Raw genomic sequence first — 10,491 nt, 5'->3', positions numbered from 1 at the left:
AAGTCATAACTATATTCTACATATCCAACAAGGAAGAGAGATTGATCATGTTAAGTACCAATGTGGAAAATATTTAAAAGACCCAAACAAATCTAGAGGTAAAAACAACAATGTCTGAGACATAAAAATACAGTTGCTAGGATTAATAGATTAAACATTGCAAAAGCAAGCATTAGTAAACTTGAAGACATAGCAATAAAAACTATATAAATTGAAACAGAGAAAAACAGACTGAGAAAATATGAGTATCAGAGAGCTGTATGACAACTTCAACTAGCTTAATTACGTGTAATTGAGATCCCTAGAAGAGAGGAAAAAGAATGGGCAGGGGATGAAAAAATAATTGAAGAAATAATGGCTGAGGGACTTCCCTGGTGGTGCAGTGGTTAAGAATCGGCCTGCCAATGCAGGGGAGACGGGTTCAAGCCCTGGTCTGGGAAGATCCCACATGCTGTGGAGCAACTAAGCCCATGCACCAGAACTACTGAGCCTGCGCTTTGGAACCTGTGAGTCACAACTACTGAGCCCACATGCCATAAGTACTGAAACCCATGCACCCTAGAGCCCATGCTCTGAAACGAGAAGCCACTGCAACAAGAAGTCCACACACCACAATGAAGAGCAGCCCCCGGTCACCACAACTAGAGAAAGCCCACGTGCAGCAACGAAGACCCAATGCAGCCAAAAATAAATCAATTAATTAATTTTTAAAAATAATGGTTGAAAACTTTCCAAATTTCATGAAAATTATAAACCCACAGGTCCATGAAGTTCAACCTATCCCAATCACAAGAAACATGGGGGACAGGGGGTATTACTCCAAGGGAATCATAACGAAATTGATTAAAATCCATGCCAAAGAGAAAATCTTAGAAGCAGGGAGGGGGAGAAATATCCTGTATGTGCAAAAGAGCAAAGATAAGAAACCATACTTCTGGACATGATGGAGTAAACACATTTTGCCCTGTTACTCTCCACTTATTAGACTTAAAAATCCATGGAAAAAATACATGAAATAAACTTAAGAAGAATCTGAAAGTTGGAGTAATGAAGGCCCAACTCTATTGACCTTGGGATTCGAGTAACAACCCAGCCCAGTGGTGAGTTCCCTGGCGGAAGACTGGGTGTTTTGTTGTTTTTGTCTTCCCATATATTCCTATCTGAGCACCAGAGACTTGAAATTAGAAATACCACCAGGTGCAAACAACTACCAAAACACCAAACAATAACAAAAAAATAAAACACCCAAGGTATGCTTGCTTTTCCTATACAAAGGGCTGAGAAGGTTGCTGCCCTGCAGAACAATACCCTGTTGACAATGCCAACTCTACATTAGCTGAACACTTTAAAAATGCCAATCTTTCACACTATTATGCACAACAGCTAGCAGCACCATCCTCCCTTCTTGCCAGTAAGCATCTGCAAAGGCCTTGTGTGTTCACAGCCTAAGATCCCAGCCCAGCAGTAATGCCTCTTCTCCCAAGCAATGGGCATATGCAGATGCTGTGTGTGTGAGCAGAGACCTGACTGCCATCCTGGCCCATCAATAATGGGCATCTATAAAGATCGTGTATGTGAGTAGAGCATTGACTGCCAACCTAGCCCAAGAACCATGAAGCACACCTCATTTCCTGGCTGGCAGACGCATTAAGAGGGTGTAAGTACAACTAGGGCATTGACTACTGTTGCGACTTGGCACTTACTGGGTGGTGTTCCTCCCCTTACTATCTGACAGGCATTTACAGGGGCAATATGTGAATTATCACTCCAATGAAGGAGTAACAAAGGTCCTTTCCCTTTCCAGCCAGTGGGGGCTCCAAATACTATGTGTGTAAACAGAGCCATGATTAAATTCCAGCTTATCAACAAGTAACAAGATTTACATAGGAACCAGAGTGTCTTAAGATTATAACCCAAATCATTGGGGTACAGTCAAAATTTACTCATCCTAGCAAGAACAAGGAATATTCAACTTGAATGAAAAAAGACCAAAACAAAACAAAAAAAACCGAGATGACAGAGATGTTGGAATTATAAGGATTTTAAAGTTACTATATAAAAATGCCCAAATAAACATGGGATGCACATAAAAACAGAGCTCCAAAATACATGAAGCAAAAATTGACTATTTCACAATAAGTAGAGCCTTCAAAGTCAGTTTCAATATCAGCTAGAACAACTAGGTAGTTGGGCAACAAGAAAATAGAAGACTTGAACAAACTATGAATCACTTAAAAGGCATCAATAGAAACTCCATCCAATAAGAGCAAAATACACATTGTTCTCAAGCATATACATGTAAAACATTCTCCAGGATAAAACACACTGAGACATGAAACAAATCTTAATAAATTTAAAAGGATTAAAGTCATACAAAGTATATACTTCAGTCACATGATATTAAATTAGAAATCCAAGAAATATGAGAAATTCACAGATATTTGGAAATTAAATACATTACTAATTAACCCTAAGGGTCAAACAAAAAAAAATAAGGAAAATTAGAAAAATATTTTCAGATGAAAATGAACCTAATGAGATGCATATAAAGCAGCACATAGAGGTAAATTTATAGCTGTAAATGCTTATATTTTAAAAAAGAAAAGAGAAAAAAAAATCTCAAATCAGTAACCTAACTTTGCAGCTTAAGAAGCTAGGAGGAAAAACCTAAAACAAGAAGGAAGAAGGAAATAATAAGGAATAGATGAGAAATAAATGGAAGAGACAATAGAAAAAATATATAAATGAAACCAAAATTTGTTTCTTTAAAAGATCAACAAGGGACTTCCCAGGTGATCCAGCGGTTTAGACTCTGTGCAGGGGGCGTGGGTTTGATCCCTGGTTGGGGAACTAAGATCCCACATGCCACATGGCGCAGTCAAAAAATTTTTAAAAATCAAGTAAAAGATCAACAAAATGACAAATATTTGGCTAAAACCACAATGAAAATAAAAAGGGAGAAGGTACTAAAATCCAGAATGAAAAAGAGGGCTTAACTACCAACCTCACAGAAATATAAAGTATAATAAGGAAATGCTATGAATACCTGTATCCCAGCAAATTAGATGACTTACAAAAAAAATTCCAAAAAAGACAAAATCTACCAAAACACAAAAAAATGGATAATCTGAATATGTCCATATTTGTTAGAGAAAATGAATAACAACCTTCAAAACAGAAAGCATCAGGCACAGATGATTTCACTGGTGAATTCTACAAATGTCTAAGGTAGAAATACTAATTATCTGTGATCTATTCCAGAAAATAGAATGATGTCCTAACTCATTCTATGAGGCTGTCATTACCCTAATACCAAAATCAGATAAAGACATTGTAAGGAAGGAAAATTACATACCAATATGTCTCATGAATATAAAAGCAAACATCCTCAACAAATTATTAGAAAATCAAATTCAACAAATATAGAAAAGTAATTACATACCACAGTCAAGTGGGATTTCTCCCATGCTTGCAAGACTGGCTCAACATTTCAAAATCAAGTAATTACTCTATCATATCAGTAGGCTAAAGAAGAAAAATCATACGATCATATCAATAGATGCAGAAAAAGCATATGAAAAGATTCCATACTCATTCATTATTAAAACCCTCTCAGGAAACTGGAAATAGAGGAAACTTCTTCAATTTGATAAGAACATCTACCAAAAACTAACAGGTAACATCATATTTAATGGTGAGGAACTAAAGGCCTTCCCTCTAAGAGCAGGAACAAGGGAAGGATATCTGCTCTCACCACTCATATTCAATATTGTACTGGAAGTCCTAGCTAATGCGACAAGAAAAAGAAACCGTATACAGATTGGGAAGTAAGAAATAAAGCTATTTGCAGATGACATGGTTGAATGTGTAAAAATCCTGAAGGATGATCAAAAAACTCATGGGACTAATAAGTGATTATAGCCAAGGTTGCAAAACATAAGGTTAATGTACAAAAGCCAAGTACTTTCCTATATACACCAGCAATGAAAAATTGGAATTTGAAATTAAAAACACATAATTATTTACATTAGAACCAAAAAAGTACTGAGGAATAAATCTAACAAAATATGTACAAGAGATATATGAGAAGAACTAGAAAACTCTGATGAAAGAAATCAAAGAACTAAATAAATTAATATTCTATGTTCATAAATATTAAAAAATTCTATGTTTGTAACCCAATATTGTTAATATGACAGGTATTCCAAACTTGACCTATAGAGTCAATGCTATATCAATTAAAATTACAAGTTATTTTGTGGATATTGACAAACTGATTCTAAAGATCATATGAAAAGACAAAGGACCCAGAATAGTCAAACAATACTGAAGATGAAGAAGTTGGAGGACTAACACTATCAACTTCAAGATTTACTATAAAGACACAGTAATCAAGACAGTGTGTACTGGCAAAAGAACAGACAAGTAGATCAATGGAATAGAATAGAGAGCTCAGAAATAGATCCAAACTAATAGAGCCAACTGATTTTTGACGAGGCAGCAAAGACAAATCAATGGAGAAATGTAACAATCAACAAATACTGCTGGAACAACTTGATAGCCACATTAAGAAAATGAATCTGGACCAGGCTTTACAACTTAAAAAAATAATCAAAATAAATCATGGACCTAACTTTACAGTGTAAAACTAAAAAAAAAAAAACAAAAACAAAAACACACAAACTTCTAGAAGATAACATGGGAGAAAATCTAGGTGACTTTGGGTTTGGCAATGATTTTTTTTTAGAAACACCAAAAGTACGGTCCCTGAAAAATAAAACTTGATAAGTCAGATGTCATTAAAATTAAAAACTTCTGGGGCTTCCCTGGTGGCACAGTGGTTAAGAATCCGCCTGTCAATGCAGGGGACATGGGTTCGAGCCCTGCTCCGGGAAGATCCCATATGCCATAGAGCAACTAAGCCCATGAGCCACAACTACTGAGCCTGCACTCTAGAGCCCGCATGCCACAACTACTGAGCCCACGTGCTGCAACTACTGAAGCCCATGCGCCTAGAGCCCATGCTCTGCAACGAGAAGTCACCGCAATGAGAAGCCCGCGCACCGCAACAAAGAGTTGCCCCTGCTCGCCGCAACTAGAGAAAGCCCACGCGCAGCAACGAAGACCCAACAGCCAAAAATAAAGTAAAAAAAAAATTAATTAGGAAACATCCTTGTATGCAAGGAAAAAGAAGGTATAAGGAATTGAAATACATTTTGTTAAGGGAAAAGAAAGTAATTTTGTCTGAAAGAGAGGTCAGATAGAGAGAAGAGAAATGGACAAAATCTGGAGATAAAAAGGAAATTATAGAAGGTAATGGAAAAGAAACCCCGGGCAAAGAGTTTAATGTGTGATCAGGACTAAGATTAGAATAAATTTAATTAAGTAAATGAATTTTAATATTAAAGGTAAGGTGGTGCAAAACTAGAATTTATTTCCCTCTCTGTTAAGAGGACAAAGTTTTCCTGGAATAATGATCTGCTTTAATAACAGATTATAAAAGTTTCTTTGCCTTTTAAGTAATCTGTTTTAACGATCTGTATTTGCCTTTGAAATCTTTTATTGTCACTTTAGTTAAGTGAAAAAGTATTGTTTCACAGCACCTATAATCCTAGTTGATGTTTTTGACAAACTTTCCAAAAATCAACTTCTAAATGAAGTGTTATTGACGTGAAATAAACTTGACATTTTCCAGAGGTCCCCTGGAACATCTGAAGAGATTTGTTTTCTCTCCTTATCAGAGAAAGATATTAAACTAATTAGGCTTATTTGATATATTAAAGAACATGGGAAGCATTATCAAATGAGTGGTGATAAACCCTCTTAGGATATACTGTATGGATAAATATTAATATAGCTATTCTAGAAATTACATGGAATTCCTAAAAGTCTGGTATGTTCTAGTATAATGTTATCAGTCATAATTCTAGTTATTATCTTTAATTGTCCTATGTCACAGAAGTAACCAAGTTTCTTTGCCAATTGCATTGTAATCAGATCTTTAACCATGCCTTTTTAAGTCTTTTGTCATTTATAGGCAGTTATTGTACTCTGATGCTTTTATAAAAATGCTTCATCTTCAAGAAGATTCATAGAAAGGACCTTTTGACAAGTACAGGTTTCTGATAATTTTTACATCATACCACCGAACTGGGTAAGAAATTAAAGAATTCTAATGGAAACCCTGATGGCTTCATAAAACTGTTAACAAAAGAGCAAGATCAACAAGAATTAGCTACATAGGGCTGAATGATAGTTTTTATGACTTTTTTGTCTGAAATATTACTGGCTTTTAATCTTTGTTTTCCAGACATAAAGAAACCCTCCCCCTTAAGCTAATTATAACTGACAGCAATTTGGTAAACTATACTTTTGTAAGCAGAGTAGAAACATTTATCTTTTCTACCTGATCCCTCCAGAAATTGGAAACTCCTAGGTTCCCAGCAGCCTTACCAGGTAAATAAGGAAGGCCACCTGACGGGTACAGGAATTTTGAGTTATTTGGGGGACCTTGAGAAGGGAGGAATTCATCCAGATCTATACCCATCACAGGTGGCAAGTCCTTGGCATGGCTTTCCTGGCCTTAAGAGGCCTTTTAAAAGTTCAATCTGAGATTCCTTATAAAAAGTTCCAGCACAGCCAATTTAAAAGAGCCTGTAGGATGAATTACACTTATGTAAATAATCAGGCTAAGTTTATTGAAATCAAACTTACTTTGCGAACAGTCTTAATTTGACTATCTTTGGTAGAAATGAGGATAATTTTAGAGAGAAAAATTATGGTTTAGTGATATTACTTTATGTATGTTAAGTTCTAGTGTTGTTAATTGCTTCTGAGGGTTTGTGTTTACTACCTAAGACTCACTTCCTGGATGACTCCTTGTTACTATGTTGTGTTATTACAAAAGTTTAATTGAATTATTCAAAGACATTCTAGGTTTGTTTCTGAAGCTTATCACAGTAGTCTATCTTTAGATGAAGATCAGATGCCCTGTGACCTACAACCAGGAGATTATATACATATGAAGAAGCATCATTTAAAGCAGCAATCCCCAAACTTTTTGGCACCAGGGACTGGTTTTGTGGAAGACAATTTTTCCACGGATGGGGTGGGAAGGGGGAGGGGGATGGTTCATGCAGTAATGAGAGCAGTGGGGAGCAATGGGGAGCAGCAGATGAAGCTTCACTTGCCCGCCAGCCGCTCACCTCCTGCTGTGCGGCCCGGTTCCTAACAGGCCACGGACCAGTACAGGTCCGCAGCCCAGGGGTTGGGGACCCCTGATTTAAAGGACTGTCTCCAACCTAGATGAAAGGACCCTTAAACTAGTTGATGTGCAGCAGAAGTGAAGAAATTCACTCTTAGAATCATATTTCCCACTTAAAATGGGCCCCTACACTGTACTGGTCTATATAGAGGACTGCTGACCTCAAACTCACCTTAAAACAATGCTCAAACAGAGAGGAAATGACACACCAGGACAAGAAGACAACATCAGAAATAGAGAGCTATCCCAAGATGCTAGACCTGACTTGTATGATTATTTATAGTGTTCTCTTGATCGCTTGGACTTTTGCATATGAATCAAATGTTTTCTATTACAGGCAAAATTCTATACAGAGTTTAAAACGTAATCCAATTGTTGGGCTTATGGTCAATTACCTATGTCCAGTACTTTTGGGTTACCTTGGTGGATTTCTCCTCTCCAAGGCAATGATTGGATAGTCCTTAGGAAATTTATTATAGAAGAAAGAAGTTATAGTTCTGTTCGGGCCACTATTGATATTACTAGATTGGACCCCCTCAGTTGGCCAATCAATCATACTTGCTCTGACCCTGGACATAAATATGTATTTTCTTTTAAAGTTACTCAAGCTCAGAGAAATGAGCTAATTTCAGTGAAAGAATATAAACTCCTGATTATTAGGAGGGACCCTCCCTCAGTCATGGGATGGATTTATATGGCTAATACCAGGCTATGGTTGTTTAAGTTTAAGGGAACAATTTGTTTGTTGGGAACAATTAAATCATACTAAAGATAACCAGCCTAATAACACTAGGAAATTGGGCTGAGTGCCTTATGAACAATGCTTATATATCATTACCTTTAATGATAGCGATTGGTAAGGAACAGACTGGGTCAGATGACTGGGGATATACTGGGCCACACCTAATGGAAGCGCTTGGTTTAAATTCTTACTTATGATCTTATCAATGCTACTAGCTGTATTACTTATACTCTGCCAATTTTATAAAATTATTGTTTTTTTGCATTACCAAATGTGACTGAGCCTCCAATAAAGATAATGATGACTAAGCAACCTGAAACAATTAACTAAATATAGTTTTACATATACATATAAGATCAAAATGATTGTAGTAGTGTAACCCTAGATATGGGAAGAAGCAGCAAGAGGGAATCATTTCCTAGACCATAACAGACTAGTAAGACAGATGGTACAGAGACTTTTATGACTACCATTAACAATGCCTAGTCCAGTAATAGCACATTGAGTGGCCCATCAATGAAATCCTTGCCAGACCTAGGATGAGCCTTCCTAGCACCATGGGACAAATTGGTCACAAAATGCCTCCCAAACCTTGGTTGAATTTATGACCAAAAGGGGGAAACTGTAAAACAAAAAATGTTGTCCACCATCCAGTTCTACAAGAATCAAGCCATTAGCCACTATAGTCACTGACTTACATCCTGAAAGGAATTCAGGATGAGTCACTCTGTGCTCTGCAAAAATGGGCCTTTAGATAGTTAGAATTATTTCAGGAGAATTTTTAAATGAACTTGGATTCTTGCATCTTCCCATACTCAGAAAAGCACTAAAATCATTACTTGAGATATTTGTTCCTCGTGACTGGCAGTAACCTTCTACCGAGATGTATCCTTAACTGCGTGTACCCCTTCACCTCTTCAGGGTAATTTCTCAGAGCTATCTGAGAGGTTGTCTCCCAAGGTATAGTGCTCAGTAAGTCCCCAAATAAAACTGAAACTCACAGTTCTCACGTGTGTTTTTATCTCAGTGCACATTACAATGAAAAGAATGAAAATGCTACTACACATTTCATGCACCTATAGGTAAATTTTGTTTTGTTTACCAAAAACTTTCATACAATATATACCATTTAAAATCCTCTATTTTCATTTAATACTGTAAATTCTCTTATGCTTCCTTTCCTAGTAAATACATGGTTATAAGATGGCTGCTCCATATGCAGCACTATATCCACTTTCCAGGCAGGAAGGAGAAAGGAGGAAGGCCAAAAGAATACATACCCACTGAGCCTGCCCCATCCCCACCCCTTTAAAGCACTAAGAAATCCAATCTAACAGCTTTTGTTTACAACCATAAGGGAAACTAAAACATGTTTTTTGTTTGTTTGTTTTTGGCCATGCTGTGCGGCTTGCAGGATCTTAGTTCCCTGACCAGGGATTGAACCCATGCCCCCTGCAGTGGAAGCCTGGGAGTCCTAACCACTGGACCGCCAGGGAATTACCTTCCTATTTGTTTTTTGTTAAGCTGAGCACACTGCCCCTTCGAACAAAAATCCGGATTTTTATAGCAATAAAGGAGAGAATGGATATTGCGTTAGTCACACATGAAAAAACAACACTGTCTAATATTAAAAATATTCTCAAATAACTTTCAATTATGTGGGAAGTTACAACATCACTTAAATGAAAATATTTAAAAAATATATATGTATACACATGTGTGTATATATACGTGTGTATATATATGTATCTACAGGGTTACATATATGTACATATGTAAAATCAGAATACTCAGCATACATAATTTTTTAAAGTACGAATGCAAGGAAGATATTTCCAAAGAGAAATAGTGGGTTCCAGTTTACTTCATGGGTCTTTGTTAGGAGTTAGCCAAGAAAGAAAAAAAATCACCTCCTGAAAAAGTAAAGCATTTTACAAACAAAGAGAAAATACCAAGCCACCTTATGTACGACTTTTAGATGTCACAACCATTATTTTCTCCTCCTTGGAGATCTCTCTTGGAGAAGGATATGTTAGCTAAGCAGCAGTAGGGAAAGGATGGGGTTAAAGCACACCAAAGTGTGCTTTGTTTTGCAGAAACTGTTAAATTGCAGAAAGTTCCAAACGCCAGATGTTTCAAAAAGGTTACAGTGCAAACAAACAACCAAAACACCTGCTTGCTTGCAGTTTTTGACAACCTAGAGTAACCTCTAGCTCTTTACCATGCCTGCCCTTTCAGGGCTATGCATGCCCCCCAGGTTTAAAACTTCCCCGTCCAGCTTTGGAGAGACAGTACTTTGAGAGCTAGCTCTCTGTCTTCTTACTTGTCACAAATAATAAATGCTTCTGCTTTACTCAAAAGTACTTGGTGTGCTGACTGGCTATGCACCACAAGGGACAGACCCATTAAGCCCGGTAACAGAGATGGGGCAAGGAGACAACAAACCTTTCTTGAGGTCCAGATGACAAGGTCACCTTGCTCACTT

The sequence above is a fragment of the Balaenoptera physalus genome (genome assembly GCF_965194825.1).
Source record: "Balaenoptera physalus genome assembly, chromosome: 19".
NCBI lineage: Eukaryota > Metazoa > Chordata > Mammalia > Artiodactyla > Balaenopteridae > Balaenoptera > Balaenoptera physalus.
The sequence above is the reverse complement of the archived record's forward strand: the minus strand, read 5'-3'. Positions refer to the sequence as shown.